This window comes from Mixophyes fleayi, chromosome 2 (genome assembly GCF_038048845.1).
Source record: "Mixophyes fleayi isolate aMixFle1 chromosome 2, aMixFle1.hap1, whole genome shotgun sequence".
Lineage (NCBI taxonomy): Eukaryota > Metazoa > Chordata > Amphibia > Anura > Limnodynastidae > Mixophyes > Mixophyes fleayi.
In genome coordinates this window covers 235,988,390-236,006,241 of record NC_134403.1, presented here as the reverse complement: position 1 = coordinate 236,006,241, position 17,852 = coordinate 235,988,390, and the positions used below count along the sequence as shown (strand labels likewise).

General features: G+C 39.4%; 1 long non-coding RNA gene across 1 annotated transcript in view; it reads left to right on the top strand.

Annotated features, from left to right (window-relative positions):
• Positions 1 to 16,873, top strand: part of LOC142138755 (uncharacterized) — a 38,910-nt gene extending 22,037 nt beyond the window's left edge. Inside the window, exons 2-3 of the long non-coding RNA XR_012688109.1 lie at positions 1,822 to 2,192; positions 16,732 to 16,873. This is a non-coding gene — a long non-coding RNA (uncharacterized LOC142138755). The remainder of the gene's footprint in view (positions 1 to 1,821; positions 2,193 to 16,731) is intronic.
• The last annotated feature ends 979 nt before the right edge of the window (positions 16,874 to 17,852 follow it).

The window sequence follows — 17,852 nt, the reverse complement described above, 5'->3', positions numbered from 1 at the left end:
GCTGGCTTTGGAACGCCCCTCTAAGCTCTGTCTGCACTGTGACATCCCTCCTCCTTCATCTCTGCTATCACGTGACATGCTGTGCGGCTGTGTCTGTGTAGCAGACTGACTCTGTCTGTCAGCCATTTTTGTTTGCCAAGCTGAGATTTTGAAATAAGTTAGATTTATAGGAAAGTGTTATGTAGGAAGAGGTAGATTGCGCTAATATCCCACTGCTGCTAAACACACCTATAGGAATCACACAATATTCCCAATGTTAAATACAATAAATAAAATAGGTATAGGAATGTTTCAGCGCTGTTGGCTGTAGTCACATAGGTGGATATATATATATAGGCTAATCTTATCTTGTTAACATATATAAATGGTAATGAAAAGAATACTTAAATTTTGGAGGTAAATGTGTGGGTCACTTTGTTCAGATCTTTCCTCCAATGTGTGATGACATAGCATAAAAAATACAAAAACACAACATAGTGTGATACAGTAACAACAGGTTATGTATGGTGACTGTGAAGTTAACTTCAATCCAAAGTTAGGATAGTCAGGATCTTTCAGATAAATATTTTAAATATTAAAAAAAGAAACAGTTCTAGTGTGATACCGTTTAACTACAGAGTTTTTATTGCACTTACATAACATAAAAAAGTAAAATAACATGTAAAAAAACAGCACATAAAAGCTGGACCATAGGATTATGAGGGTCCCTACCAGATACATGTGGATAACAGCTTGTAGTCAATATCCCCGGGGTCCACTTTGCTGGTTGTTGAGTTGGTATAAGTGGGGTCCTAATAAATTCCAGGTCCAGTAGCCCTATTTCCCCAACGCGTTTCAACCTTTCAATTTAGGTCTTTCTCAAGGATAGGGCTGATGTGAAATGAGCTCCCTTTTATGTAGGAAGCTGTTGTGATCTTAGTTCAAATGTTACATTCATTTTGCATAAGGATAGCATAACTTTCATATAAATAACAGAAACATACACAATTTATGAATCTCTGATGGATCCAAATACAGTAGAGTTGTTTCCTGTGCTCTGTTTTCTGTTATTTATATGAAAGTTATGCTAAAGGAGGTTAGGTAAGAAAAATTACAGATGCATGCTTAAAGGGTACTTTATTTTTCTTTTAATAGCATGTATTCTATGTGGGATTGCAGATTTAAGAATCTGAGTGGTGTCAATTCCAACGTATGCTATCTGCAGATGGAAGCCAAACTATACACAATCAAAAGAATTCTTATTTCATGCATGCATTGATCGATTGATCAATTAGAGAACACCACACCATCTCTTGTGTATATAGAAACTGTTCTGTTTATTACAATCAAGATTACACATTCTTATAAACTTTTTCTAGCATGCAAAAAGATATAATACCTGGCATCATATGCCTAAAATAATTGGGGCAATAAATTTGTCATTGTTTTAGCCTTGCAAAGTGAATTTCAGAACACTACCAATTACAATGTTATCTACAATAAACTATTTCTTATCAGCGCTTCTCTTATCTACTATTTAATGTTATGCATATTACCTGGAACATTGCCACATACTCATTATTTTTCTTAAGACTTATACATTATATTTGAAGCAATCCTAAGACACAATACATATAATTAAATTCTATATTGTTATTTCTCAGTGGAGATAAAGAAATATTGCATTTAATATCCTCCGTATTTTCAGTGCATTGCAATGTGAATGAAATCATTTTACAATAAATGTATTTGCTTATCATAATGACCCATTAATATGGCCTTTAAAAATAAATAATGTCAAGATTGTGCTCTCTCTCTCTCTCTCTCTCTCTCTGTCTCTAGATTTTTCTTTTGCTTCGGTTTGAAATCTAAACTCCATGATTGCGCAAAGATCAAGGAGAAGATGTGGGGAACTCCACCCAGAACTTCATTCGAGTTGTGAGCATGTTCCCAAAGCTACGTGTGCTTTAAGAAAGCTTCTGGAATTTCAAACACCACCACTGTCGCGACACCAGTTGAAGAGATTGGAGGAGCATCGTTATAAAAGCTGTGGAAAATCACTTCTGGAGCCATTAATGCAAGGGTTTTGGGAATGGTTGGTAGGGCAGGTCCCATCATGGATTGCACCAAATCTTATCACCATAATAGGACTTTTAATCAATATCTTTACTACAGTAGTGTTAGCATGTTACTGCCCAACAGCCACAGAACAGGTAAAATATCACTTTCTTCAGTTGTAATGATGGATTTGCATGTTCTGTTTACCTTGATAAAATGTCTACTTTATTTAAGTTACTGGTTTAAATGATGGCTTATATTTGCGGTGTAAACTCTTTACTAGTTAGAATGTGAAACATAACAGGAAGAGATTTTTTTAACGTTTAAGTTCTCATACAGATTTCCATCCATGAAATTAAATTTCTAGTTTTAAAGTTGTCAGATCCTGCAGTGCAGTTGACATTTGATAATCAGCCATTTGCGTTCAGGAAGTAACAGCCAGACCAATTCAGAAATGTGTTCGTGCCTGCTAAGGCTGTAGAAATATGACTTGTGGTCACCTTTTAACTGCATTTTCCAACACTGTAAATAATCCAATCGATATTGATCTAGATTTTTTTTTTTCCTACTGTCAGACTCGTATTATGGCCACACATACTGCAGTATTGGGCTTAATGCTCAATATCACTGCCAGTATGCAAAACAAAACAATTTCATCCTATTTTAAGATTTTAACTGTCTGGGCACATTATTTGAAGAAAATAAAATATGTCAGTTTTAAGAAGTGCCATTAATCTTCCATTTTCTTTTTCTATGGTAAGTTGCAACTTTTTTGTTCATTTATTTTTATTTCATATTTTTTTTATTATATATTTTAGCATTTATGTGTGTAATAAATGTATCTTTTTTTTTTTTTTTTTCCCTCCATTTATATTCCAAATTCGAAGGAACATTTGGATTGGTATCAAATTATATCCTCACATAAACTTGGTGTTCGTTCTACAATACATGATGCTTGTTGTATAGTGTGAGGATACCAGGTTTAACGTAACCTTCTGCGCCACACAGCTGGCCTACCCGGTACCTACCCAAGGTTCAAAATCACCCAGGCATTTATCCAAAATAAAACAAATAAGTTTATTTAACAAAATGGTAGCACCAAACACCAATAAACTTATTTAATAACTTGCAACAAATAACACTACAGTCTGGCACAGACAACATACAGGGTATGATGAAAACACCTCACCAGTATCCTTGTCACTTTCAGGGACTGCTGTCTATCAATCCAAGCTTCTCCCCTTCTCTCCTTTTAAGGTTACCAGCAAAGGTAGCGGCCTTGCATCATTGTCACTCCGCTTTCGGCGGACACACAGTTCCCCAAAACCTGGGGAGGTATTAATGGGGAACAGCAGTACTGCAGGGACTGATTGTCCCTTTCCTGTTGGGCGCAGGGATCTATATTTAAACGCCAGCCTGACTTCAACTATCACTCAGTAGTGAATGCCAATTTGCTGCTGTCTGGAGCTTTCTTTTAAGCCCAAAAATGACCTCATAAGCAATTTCAGGACCTGCCTGATTCGTCCTTTTCTGTGTTTTACCTTTTCACAGGTAAACATACAGCCAAAGGGATTGCAGATGAGCCACTCCTGATTTAATTAGGGACAGCTATTGTTCTGTGGCTTTACAGCAGAATTTGTTTAAACAGGCCAGATCACAATCCAGACCCATTTACATTTAAATACACAATGCAGTCCTTTGTAATTAAACATAGAGCTCTGTCTGTGGGCCTTTTCCCTATGCTAGCACACACAGACTCACATCTAAACAAACATTCATACAGGATTGGTGGACAAGAACCCTTTTGCCAAGGCTGAAACAACTAGTCTGCAAGATGGCAAAACCTGCTGTCAGACATGTTAACTACTTTCAAAATAGAATACATACAAGTCTAAATATGACTGAGAAATATGGGGGACTAGGGGGCTAGAAAAAGTTTTTACAGTCCACAGTTTGTGGAAAACGAGGTGCAGACAGGTGGAGGTGATATTAATACCTTGTTTTCTCACATATATAAACCCTTATGATCCACTGATGCCTTATTTAAGAGCCACTAGTTGTCACAAATAAATATGCAAACTATCTGAAATTACTAAAGAGAACAATAACTTGCGCTTGGCTGCATAGATACATTGAGTACATGTAATAATGCAGAATACAACTAGGGCAGTGTTGGCTAACCTGTGACACTCCAGGTGTTGTGAAACTACAAGTCCCAGTATGCCTTTCCAGCAATAAGCTGCTTTATATTGGCAAAGCATGCTGGGACTTGTAGTTTCACAACACCTGGAGTGTCACAGGTTAGCCAACACTGAACTAGTGTATACCTAATTCTATACGGATAGCAACCCTTTTCCTTATGACACTTCCTGAAATGCAGTGTCTCATTTTCCTGTGAAGGGCTCCTGTCCTGTGGCAGGGTATTAATGTGCCTTTTCTATCTTTAAAATGATGGAAAAATGTAATAAATAAAGTAAATGTGGTATAAGCCTATGTCCTTAAAAGCCCTGCCCCCTTTATTTACAGAAAGCAAGCAGTAGTTCAGTATCTGTATATGAAAAGCCCATGGCTCCATCAAGTCTCAACTGCTCCAGTTATCTCTCCAGATGACTAGGTGGTCCAGCATATTCCCAGCAAAGCTCATCTGGCGGCTCCCAAGTTGGTGTAGCAAAAGAGTTGGCCCTGAATTCTTTTAGATCCCCTACCCCTTCATTGAAGTAAGGGCAAGATATCTATCATTGCTTTAGCTTGTGCAAAGTGTCATGGCTGCCTTTTTCCTGCACTTCCCTAGCAAGAGGGGACATCAAGAAGGAAAATTATCTTGGTAGGTCAACCTCCTGTGCTACCATGTAGTCCAAAACGCACTGCTGTGGAACTGGTGGCTTTTGTGCATAACAAGAGTATTTTTGGGGCCAGGTGCTTTACCTCTGTCACCAAGTCCAGCTCTGTTGCTTTAGAATTGCTCTATCTGACTGGGATTGAATAGCTAACCATGCTATATACTGTCTGGCAAGTTAATATTTGGTATGACCTTATTGGATTTGGTTTCTGTTAAATGTAGAGTACAATTTATTCACAATATTAGATAGCTGAAGCTCCACCCACCTCTTTAGCATGGTGCTTTAATAAGATTTGATACAGGTCAAAGCTGAGACTGCAGCTATTGGTTCTTCTGTTCCTTGACTTGCCCTGCTCCTGCCAAGCTGTCAGTCACACTCCTGTTAGAGAAGCACCACTTTCCTAACATGGCAACCTGCTGCATAAGAGTGAAAGAGCAGGGTGGACCTATTTATTTTAGTATAAAAACTCCAGTCATTTCATGTCATGTTTATTATGAAGCTCACTAATCACAACATTTGATAATTATATTAAGTCAAGATAAAAATTACATTTTAACACTATTATTTGTTTAAATAAACTGACATCCAACCATTTACAATGTATTTTCACATTTATTTTCCTGCATATAACACAGAGAAAAGGAACTGCAGTTTAGTGTCACTCTTAATGTTTTCAGGTACCAAAAATCACTGGCAGTTTACATCCACGTGCAAATATTCAGTATGTTCAATTAATTAGGTTAATGAAGCAAACAGTGTATGTGATATGGCAATCTAATGTGAGGGTAAAAAAAATATATTTCAAAATAAAATGCCCACATATGTCCGAGGACCCTATAACAATGGCAGGAAATTTTCTATTGCCTAATTGGTCTAATAGGTATGGAGCCAATTTTATATGGTTATTGTCCTTTTCTTTTTTTTTAGTTCACTCCTGAGTGATGATTGGTCACACTACAGTTAATGTATTAAAAATAATTGTGGCTTATTAGATAACTGTTACCATGGCAACTTTAGTAAAATGTGTTTTAAGTTGATTATATTACTCACCTACAGGACCTATTCATTGGTTTATGTTTATTTTACTTCGGTATCACGACTGTAGTCTTTAAACTTTTATGTCTGCGTCTGAGACACTCGGGAAGATATAACGGAGACTTGGTAACAATTTTAAAATTGATTTCTTCTTGGTCACTGTGACAGGATGGACCTCCTATGCCGTCCTGTCTTTTGTGATGCTGGGGACCGCCTGAGCTTGCCTTGCTACCGTCCCCTTTTCTTTATCCCAAGTGCGCCCTCTAACCACAGTAGGAGGGGCTTTTGCTGCTGCCACCACTAGGCTCCTTCATCTGCACTTAAGACTGCTTCCTTCTGGGTAACTATCGCTGCTAGGGTACCTTCTTGCTGGGACCTTGGCTGGTATACCTGTCCTCTTGCGTTCAAATCAGGGTTGCTGTGGATGGTTTCCCCTGGCCTATCACACTGGCCAGAGCTGCAGGTAGCGGGCAGAGTGTTGGTACTGGATGCAGGGTTCCAACCTCAGAAGAGCGGAAAGAAAAAATGAGATTTCTTTTTACAGTAAAAAAGTGCTAAAGGCACTGTGTAAAATTGATTTAACCAAAGAGTGACCTATTGTCGCTAATAATAATGGGATTAGCTAGTGTAGTTTCCCCGAAACAAGCTACTGTGATGTGGGGCAGATATTTAAATGTAATACTTGAATGGTATTTTATTATACATTTTTTAAAAATTATGGGGTACAGAAAGTAGAAGGGGATGGTAGTAAGGGAAGGACAAAAAAAATGAATGGTAGGAGGGGTACATAGTGGGAGGGAACACATTAAACAAACAATTCTGCTTCTAAACCACATTGTGCACATGAGGGAGGGGAACCATGTTGGTTCCTTCACAATTCGTGAGAGTTTCCCTAGTCAGGTTGTCACGAGGGAACTACTAATGAGATCGTTAGGGAACTTTGCTAAGTGAGGGTGATGCAGGTAGCAAATTAGAATCTATTCGATCTGGGGGCGCTCCCTCCTTCTGTAACATACACATGCCAGCAGAACCATTTCGTTATCGGGAATGAGGGGGCAGTGGAATAGGGCATCCCCACTGTCTCCATTTCAAAGCTGAATTGTAGCTGTGGTGACTTCCAACCATGAGCAATGGAGGCTCTTGAGGCAATCAGAATGTGACTAAACACATATTTGGCATGTGGTTGAAACTGGAGGGGGTAATGCTGCAGTAACGTGACCTCTGGGATAGGAGAGAGATTTTGTCCAGTAACCTTATTGGCTAACTGGAAGATTTGTACCCAAAATTACTGTATACGGGGGCAGTTCCAGAATATATGCATCAAATCACCCGGTATATTACATTGCTGCCAGCAAAGTTTCGACTGGGAGGGCAACATTTTATGAAGTTTAGTTGGGGTAAGATACAATATGTTAATTAATTTTATCATCATTTCTGTGTGATTTATGCATTTGGACATTGAAAATGGCGTCCCATTCTTCACTTTCCAACTCTAGGCAAAGGTAAGATTCCCACTGCAATTGTATTTTAGTTTTATTTTCTGATATGGAGGGGAGGGAAAAGTTATACCAGAAGGTAATGCTGGCTTTATTATCACCTTTTGTTAATTTAGTGAACAGCAAGGGCGGTGGTGTCTTAATGGGTAAACCTAGTCTGGAAAAGGGAAACCAGTGTCTAAGCTGCAGTAACTATAAAATTCCTGGGAAGGGAGGTGAAATATTTCCCTTATTTGCATAAAAGAGAGTAGACTCTGATTGTCTAGTAAATCTGTGAATGAAGCTATACCATTTGATACACATAGGCTGAGATTTAAGTTGGGGATTAACTTAGCCACTGCAGCTAAAGCGATGTTTTTAGTTGGGACTATAGTCATAGAATTGGCCTCTAACACTTTGTCCCACACCACCAGGGAGTTCATAGTTGTCTTTGGTAATCGGGCATTTACAGGGCGCCAATTTTTTGGAACCCAGATCAAATCAGTCAATTGGAAATACGGGTTCAGGGCTTTCTCCAGATTCACTCATGGTTTTTGGTGCATGGAAGGGACCAGTCACACAGCTGGGAAAGTAAACAAGCGGCGTGGTATCTGTTCAAGTCTGGTAAAGCTAAACCTCCTTGTTGTTTAGGCAAATACATCCGAGAACTGGCTATTCGTGGAGGTTTGTGCTTCCAAACATATAAAATCATAACCAAATGTAATTTATCTAATAAAGGTTTGGGGATACTAACAGGGATAGTACGGAATAAATACATAATTTATGGGAGCAGCACCATCTTGAAGGCCGCAATCCTTCCCAACCAGGAGACCTTGCCGCAGACCCAGAATTTACTTAAGATTGAAAGGTGCAGGGTTAAAGTTGAAAAATAAAGGTTAATCGTATTTTCGAATGAAGAAGTGATTTGAATACCCAAATATTGCAGTGCCGATATCTTCCATGAGTAATAGAAATTTGTTTTGAGGAGTTGCACCTTCATAGGGGGAATATTTATTGGAAGAGCTTCTGATTTATTAGAGCATAACTTATAGTACGAAGCTCGGCAGCAAAGTCTCCGGATTAGTTACAAAGAGCAGAAAGTCATCAGCAATCAAACATATGCAAGGTATTTTTAACAATGGTGCCAGGAAACAGATGTGAGGATCAAATGGATATGGCAAGGGGTTCCATTGCCAGGACAAATATCAACAGGGATAAAGGACAACCCTGTCGGGTTCCGTTTGTAATCATGAATTTATCCGACAGGAATCCGTTGCTAAGCATTCTAGTCGATGGGTGGGAATATAAGGCCGAAATAGCCCTCAAGAAGTCGCTATGGAATCCAAACCAGTGAAGGACCTCCATGTAGCCCCAATGTAACCTATAACTGAGTGATGATGTTTGGTCCTTCCCCGACTTGGGTATAGCAACGATTCGAGATTCTAACATTTCAGAGGGAAATGATCCATGTGTTGTACCTGTGTTAAAAAGTTGTTCTAATATTGGGAGGAGATCTTCCTGGAATATAACATAAAAACCGTTGGTATAGCCATCAGGGCCAGGGGGTTTGTCTCTTGGTAGGTTTTTAATAACTGTTTGGATTTCAGATTGGGACCAGGGGGCACATAGGGATTCAGCGGTCTCCGGGTCTACTTTGGGGATATGTAAGCTACTTAAGAAGCCATCTATGTTTAGCATAATACTTAGCGAATATATTATACTTTTAGGGTTAGATACTTTTTGTACACTTTCGTCCACTTGATGTTTAATTCTATGTTTGGCTCGTTGACCCCTACACTTTCTAGCCAAAAGCTTCCCCGCTCTGTTCCCTGCAAAATAAAGTTTTTGCCAAAGTTTAGTCAAAGCTTGTTGTGTTTTGGCCATCAACAATTTCTGGAGTTGACTTCGGACCTGTGTCAATTCATTCTTTAGTTCAGTACAGGGGCGCTCCTTATTTTGGCATTTCTAGAGTTTGTAGTTTTAATTCTAACTCAGTTTGATAGTGTGCATAAGCTCTTTTTAAATGGGATCCTGTCTGAATCGCCAATCTCCTCAAAACTACCTTCAGAGCACACCAAAATTTAAAAATATTAGTGTCCCACCTGGGAATTATTTTGACAATACTGGTGGAGAGCGTTCTTGAGGTCTAATTTAGCTTCCAGAAGTGTCAATAGATATGTTGGCATGCGCCAGGGCCTAGGAGGTTCGTATGGTCTTTCTCTATGCCAAGTCCACAACACTGGAGCATGGTCAGACCAAGACATTGGTAGGATTTTAATTTGTTTAGTGGCCTGTAGTGTCCACTTATCGGTTAAGGTGAGGTCTATACGAGAATATGGACAGAGGAAAAATACGTGTAGTCCCTGCCACTCAGGTTCCGAGGTTCTCCAGACATCGTACAGGTCGAATTCTGCTAACAGATTAGAAAAGGCTAATGAAGGCCTTGGTATAGCGGGAAGAGTAGGGTTATGAGGAGAAGATTAAGAAGGGGAGGACCTATCTAGCCTAGGGTCTGCCACAATATTAAAGTCCCCCATGATGATCAAATTACCCTCTTTGTATTTCTCTATTTCCAGAAACACTCTTCTGAAAAAAGGAATCTGACGGGAATTTGAAGCGTAAAGTAAAACCAAGGTCACTGGTTTGTTTTCTAATAGACCAATTAGAATCCAGTATCTACCCGCTTTATCTGCTATGGTAGTCTTATTCACATAGGTAACTCCACTACTAAATAGTAAAGCTACTCTATGACGTTTTAATGGGCCTTTTGCCATGAAGCAAGTCGGATAATGGTTATCCCGAAGAGTGGGGGGAGCTGCGGCCTGTGTTTCCTGCAGGGCTACTATGTCGGCATTAAACTTGTGAAATGAAGTTAGGGCTAGTCTCCTTTTATTTTTAGAATTAAAACCCCTAACATTTTCCATAAGAAATTTAACCATTTACAATAATAAGTATGTCTATTATACTACACAGTAGGTAATCTAGTGCCCTGTGGCCTTTCTTAGAGAGTGGCATCCAGTAGCATTGTATACTAGGGCAAAGAGAATGATTCATATGGGACATCGATACCCAAGAAATAGGTTTTGGAAGTGGCAAGATGGGGGGAGGGAAATATGGGAAAAAATAAGGGGGAAAAAACTGAAATAACCCAAAACATTAGGTGAGAGTATTTGCTGGTAGGGAAGAGAAAAAGAGAGAAACCAGCAAAATAAGTAACTAGGGGCAGGTTGAGCCAATTGTGGCTCACCTAATCTATGTCAACCTAATAAATTTCTGCGAATTTAAAATTCAACCGTATCAAAGAGAATATAGCCAAACTGCAAAGATATAAAAGTTCAAATTTCACATTTCTTAAAACAACATAACACTAAAACATTGACACAATACAGAAATAATACCTTAACCGTTAAACGTAACCTATGGATAAATAAGTATCAGTCTCTTTTGTGTCCGGGGATGAAACACGTGTCTTCCAGCGACCTCCGGCACCTATAGTAAGTAACATAACCAGATCAAAAGACACACCAGAATATAACCTAACTTAACGAAAGCCACAAGATACTTTTGAACGTGAGTGCTCAGAGAACTCTAGATATCCCCTGGTGAGTCGCCCCCTGGAAACTGAAGGACTTGCCTGAGTAGCCGTACAATCAGTGTCTCGATGACCATGGTGATGTAGGGTTTCCAGAGTATTTACTCAAATGGGGGAGCGTTCAAGACTATTTAAGCCCGCTAAAATACTCATTTCGACCAGTCTTGTCTCACGCTTAACCTGGGAGCGGAGGCAGGCTCCTGAACACAGGGACACTGCAGGTTTTCAATAGCGCTATGCCGTCCTCAACCGAGGAAATAATGTGGGTAGAGTTATTCCTTCTGATGATTAACTTGACAGGAAATCCCCATCTGTATATGATGTCTTGGTCTCTTAGTGCTTTGGTGATTGCTTGAAAGGAACTCCATTTAGATATCGTGGCCATAGAGAAGTCTTGAATTATCTGAAGATTCTGAAGGAGATCCACATTATCCTCTGATCTAGCCGCTCTCCGTATACGTTCTTTAGTTTGGAAGAAGTGGATTCTCATAAGTGTATCTTTAGGTAGGTCATCCGACACTGATCTTGGTCTAGGAAGCCTATATATGCGGTCAAATATCAAGTCCTGTTCAGTCGCTCCAGGCAATAGTTTGTGGAAAAGATCTGTTACATAGGGGAGTAGTTCAGCTGAGGTAGTTGAATCTGGAATACCTTGAATCTTGTTGTTATTCCGTCGGGATCTATCCTCCATATCTGCAATTTTGTCCTGAAGTGTGTTCACTTCTGCTTTCAAGGTTTCATGCTCCGTTATAAGATCATTATGCAAGGCTGTCAGCTCCATTTTATCTTCAATGTGGCTAGTATGACTGCCCAACTTTACCTCCTACTGTATCTCCATGAGTGATCTCATTTCTGATAATATTTCAGATTTAAACGTGGAGAACATGTTCTGCATAGCCTTGATTGTGATAGGACCATCAGAATCCGAGTTGTCCATAGAGACCACATGTTGGGCAGCCGACTGGGTAGCTGGAGTAGCAGAGGAGGCCTTGCTCTTCGGTGTCTCTAACCTCTTAGATGTACCAGTGTCTGGAGTGGTAACCTGTGGTTTGAAAAAGTGAACCGGTAAAGCAGACATGATGAGATTCGCAATCTTTCTTGGAGCCATTCCGGCGTCTGTCAAAAGGAACAGCAATAAGAAGTAAAACTATCCAAGACACCTGTTACGCGGAAGTGCGTAATTAATGAAATGATATGTTGGTAAGATAGCATTAGCTTTAGACGGTTGAAATTGAAGATGGTTGGGTCAGAGGCTAATATTTAGGCTGACATGCGTAGAGGGACCCACTTTGATCATGCCATGGACATTGGTAATTTAGGCATAATTCAAAGATGCAAAAGGCTTGTGGGAGGAGCCGCTGATAGATTTACTCAGAGCTAAACACTTTGTCTTAAAGAGCTACTAGGTGCTGCACAGACCAGCTGCGAGATGTAACAAAGAAGGCAGTACAGACACGCTGTAGGCAATATTAAGTGCACTTCACTTAATGAGTAGACTCCAGAAAGAATTGTTAAAGACAAGAGCTGATTCTTGAGCAGCCACCAGGTGGCAGTGTGGCCTTACAATTAACTGAGGCTAGGTAGAGGCAGGAATGCATGGAGCAGTACAACAATCGCAGCCTGGTAGTGCCTGTCATATGTGATGTGACAAGGGCACAGTACCTCAGCCGGCAAGCTGCTCCACTGTCTCCTGTGCTGCCAGACAGATATCCTCCTGGGTGTTAGATGCTGCACACGACAACTCCTCTCCTTCCTCCTCATCTCCACATACATACACAGCCCCCGCAGACTCTAGTTTCAGTCCCCGACTCCTAGGGAGGCCTATGAAACAATCGGTCTCCGCAGCTCTCACTGGACCCCGGGCTCTGCCAGTAACACTCCTGGGATGCGGCTGACGTTGGCACAGTTTAGTGCCGTTCTTGTTCTTGTTCACTGGGGAGGAAGGGCGAGACAGCGGCCAGGTGCCATATATGATAACAGAGTCTGGTGCGCAGCAGGCCTTACTCCTCTCACAGCCAGCTATTGCCTCGCCAATCTCGACTAAGGAGTGCCCTTGGCATACTAGTACACCGCGGGAGGCTTTAGGTGGTGGTTTAGGTCCCGGGAGTCCCGATAAAACTGATTTAGGGCACCGTTTCCCCGGAGCTCGCCAATCACGCGTCCTCTGCCGATGGCGTCCAAGCCACGCCCACCTACTGCCAGTCTTATTAATGTCTCCTTTGTTTCCTCCCCCTCACCTCTCACTCAGAAGATGTTAGACCATATTTTAATACTTTTTTTATATTTTTTTATTATATATGTATTTTCCTTTTCTTTTTTTTTTTTCTTTTTTTAATTTAATCTTTGAATACATTTACTGAACTGGATGGGTGGTACTCTGTACGTTTAGAGAAGTGATTAGTATTTCTACCATAAAGGGATCCTGTATACTTTCAGATTACCCCTTCTAGTTGTAGGGGGCATAGGACAGGAATCTCTTATTGGATCCTGTCTCCCTTTCACAAGCCATTCTAAAGGTCACATCCTGGTCATATACATGGTCTGACCATTGCTTATGACATTAGGGGCTGTATTGTAAAGTACAGTGATGACTTTATTATTTTGTCTCCTCATAACACACACAGACGAGATAATACAGAGAACAGGGATCCCCATGCCATCTGATCACTCAGTTGCCTGTGTTTCCTGCCTAATGCTCATAAAATAAACATTTATTTCAATATTCTACCAAATGAAACCATATAAGTTCTAATAAAACAACAAATAAGAGAGAGCAGGATAGAAAGCTTCCGTACAGGTGAAATACATTGGTGACTTAGTGCTCAACACTTAAATAGATTAATCATTCTATACCAGAAAGAAATATAGAAAAAGGCTTTTCTGGAGATCCAGCAAAGGTATTCTTGTCCTACTGGTTTCATACTTTATTCCAAACAGTAGGGAAAACTCTGGTTCCTGCAGCCATAATTTGTATTTTATACATAAACATAGTGTGAAACCATATCACAATTTTATATAATTCTGAATATTTCCATGATGGGTATAGCCTCAACATTATTTATCAACATTAACAGATAAATAAAACATCTGGTAGTTGTTAATCAGCCTTTCTTAATCTAAACAGCCTAACAAATCTGAAGATATAGAACCATATTGAACTGTGGGGTGGGCACATTTAAAAATTGCAGGCCAATTTAGTGTTAGAAGTGCTCAACTCAAATTGTACCCTGCTGATTTCTTGTGTGGTAGTAATGTATACCTTTTTTAAGCACCCCCAAAAAATGGGATCCCTAATGTTGATTGAACCCAGCGTTTTTAATTATATTCGAAAAATGTGTTTTTTTGCCATGAGGCAGATAAAGTAATTTGGTTTGTATTTTTAGATTCAGGAGGAAGAGTTAACTTAAGGGTCCAAATTTTGTGGTGATTCCTTAATAAACACCCGTGATACGTTAAAAAAACTGGATAAAGAAGCTGCGATTAGTATATTATTTAATAAATTGAAAAATCAATATTTAATCAACTAATTGTCAGACAGTCGAGATATTTGGCTGAAATAGTTGTTTTGACATCCTCTCTTAACTAAAATAATTTCGTAGAATTCTGAGATGGGTGGTGGACACCCTAGGTTGAACTGACATGGTATGACCCAGATGTTCTTTAAACATGGATTTTAAATGCATTTTATTCTTACAAAATTTGCAGTAATCTGTGATATCCTAAATCACATTCATCAGAGAGTTCCTTTCACTTTCACCAGGATACAGGCAACGACTCCCTGCCGGGCCTTCAGGCCAGAGCAGACATTTGACACTTCACATCAAAAGATTTAGCAGGAAATGCTATCAGCAAAACAGACTCCCTCCCCATGTATGCCTAATTGGGGTTTCCTCTAGAAAGGTTAAAACAAAAAAAAGAATTTCCTCCGCTGGTCTCAGAAATAAAGACATTTCCTATACCAAAATACACACAATATAAAAAATAAGTACATTTGCAATTATAAATAAGCGCCCTGCGCTATATCCTTTAAATATATTTATACCATAAGTTATTTATAAGTGATCCAGCCACAATGGCTATTTATTAAATAATAATTAATAGTATTCTCATTTAATAAATAAACCTATTTAATGTCAGGGCATGTTGGGAGGAAGTAGGTCTATTTAATAATTTTGAATGCCATTCATTTAATATCTGGGCTGTTTTTTGGGAAAATAGGTGTATTTAATAAATATGCTAGAAAGTTAATGTGGGTCTTGTTGCAGGTAGGGGGGACTAATTTTCAAATGTGTGTCCTATTCATTTAAAGTTGTGGCTGTTTGGGAAAGGGGGATAGAGTGTTCACTCATTGCTAGTCTTTCCATATTTCATGTACATATTAGTTTTTTCAAACAGGATCCCAACATCCCAGGGTCCAGCCTAGCAGTAACTGAACTTAAAAAATAAATCAAAATAAATTTATTTTCCACATGCTGCATTACAGGTGATTAAATTTTGGATACTACATGAGATTGCAGCTTTGGTGAAATACAGGGTGATTCAAAAGTCGCAGTACACCCTTTTATTTCAAAAACTCTACAGGAATTGGGCCTAATTTCAAGATGGCGCCCATGTTTGGTACATACCGTAAAAGATAGACCACGTCACCCATACCTTACTGGAGTATTCAGGTTTCCCAATTTCCTGTAGAGTTTTTGAAATAAAAGGGTGTACTGCGACTTTTGAATCACCCTGTATTATGACAACTGGGGCAACATTAATCATGAGATCGTTCATTGCATTAAATCTGAATGTAAATGTCATTTTCTAGTGCAAGTTTAGAAAATTAAAGCAAACATCTGATTGTTATCGGAATGCCTTCTTTTTTTTGGCACTATTTTTCAGACATGTACCTCAATGAGAATAATGCTGTCTACTAAATTTGCAAGCTTGTACTAACAAATGGAGATTTCATAATGTAGGAGACTACAAAAAGATGGCAATTTTTGAAAAAGATAATCTATATCTGGAGCTCCATGCCAGTACATTTACCAAATTACTTCTGGTGCATAACATTTTTTTACTTTCAAATGTGGATTGATGTCTGTAGGTTGTTTTGCATATGATTGGTCTGAAAATTGTATGCTTTATAATAGTATTTGAAGCCATTCTGATTTCTTATTTGTAGTATCTCAGACTTGCCAACTCTCCCGAAATATCCGGGAGACTCCCGCATTTTGCGAGAGTCTCCCGGGCGAGTGTGGCAATCCCCCGCATCTGGATAATTCTGCCCACTTCCTAGTGAAGTGGGCAGAATTAAGTCCCAAACGCCGCGATTCCCGGTGAATCGCGGCGTTTGGCCCCGCCCCCCGCTGTCAAATGACGCATTTTGCGTCATCACGTCATGGGGGCAGGTCCAAAATGACGCCACTTGGGACCCCGCCCCCCTGTTACGCCCACCTCCTCTGCAGGCTCCCGGATTTCACCAACAGAAAGTTGGTAAGTATGTAGTATCTATATAAAGTAGATGCGATTTAATGTCGCACAAGAAAGTGTACCTTGAATTTTGAACTTAATACATTTTTCACATAGTATAATAATTTTGTCATAACATAATGCCATCTAGATCCCATTAAATAATCCTCAGGGGTTGTTGAAATTCCCAGTGTGTCTGGAACCTCTGAGGGCAGTCTCTAGCTTGTGAGCTGTTAGTTGAGTTTTGCCTGATGTGTGTAAACCTATATACTTCTTTTTTTTTTTTTTTTTTCTCAAGGCTCCAACTTGGACATATCTTTGTTGTGCTGTCGGTTTGTTTATTTACCAGTCCTTGGATGCCATTGATGGGAAGCAAGCAAGGAGAACTAATAGCAGCACACCCCTTGGAGAGCTTTTTGATCATGGATGTGACTCTCTGTCAACAGGTACTTTTTAGTATTTAGATAGAATTTTGGTAGCGCTGTGTAAAACTAAATATATCTATGCATCCTCACTGTTTGATCATAATATCTTTTATAAGTGTATGTATATATGTGTATATATATGTATGTGCATATATATATATATATATATATATATATATGTATGTGTGCATATATATATATATGTATGTATGTGTGCATATATATATATATGTATGTGTTTGTGTGTATGTGTGTATATATATATATATATATATATATATATATATATATATAATGTACATACATACATCAGTCAGTTACACACATCTGTGGGCAGCACGGTGGCTTAGTGGTTAGCACTTCTGCCTCACAGCACTGGGGTCATGAGTTCGATTCCCAACCTTGACCTTGTCTGTGTGGAGTTTGTATCTTCTCCCTGTGTTTGCGTGGGTTTCCTTCGGGCGCTCCGGTTTCCTCGCACACTCCAAAAACATACTAGTAGGTTAATTGGCTGCTATCAAATTGACCCTAGTCTGTGTGTTTATGAATTTAGACTGTAAGCTCTATTGGGGCAGGGACTGATGTGAGTGAGTTCTCTGTACAGCGCTGCGGAATTGGCGCTATATAAATAGATATGTGCGTGTGTCTATATATTTGTGTGTGTGTGTGTATATTTGCGTTTGTATATATGTATGTGTGTATGTATATATGTTGGCGCTATATAAATAAATGTTGATGATGTGTGTATGTATATATGTGTGTATGAAAATCACAGTTTGTCCCCTGAGTCAGGCTGCTTTTTACTAGGAGCATTTATTAGAAAAAAAATCTATTTTTAGCTTAGGGGACTGGGTCAGGCTAGGGTCACTAAGATGGTGAGCCCTGCTAGGCACTGGATTGTTTGAGAGGGTTGTCCTGTGTACGCTTGCCAATCCAGTACTGGGCCCTGGGGGGGGTGGTGTTTCCTCTATTGCACTTCCTCTGTGGTGGTTTC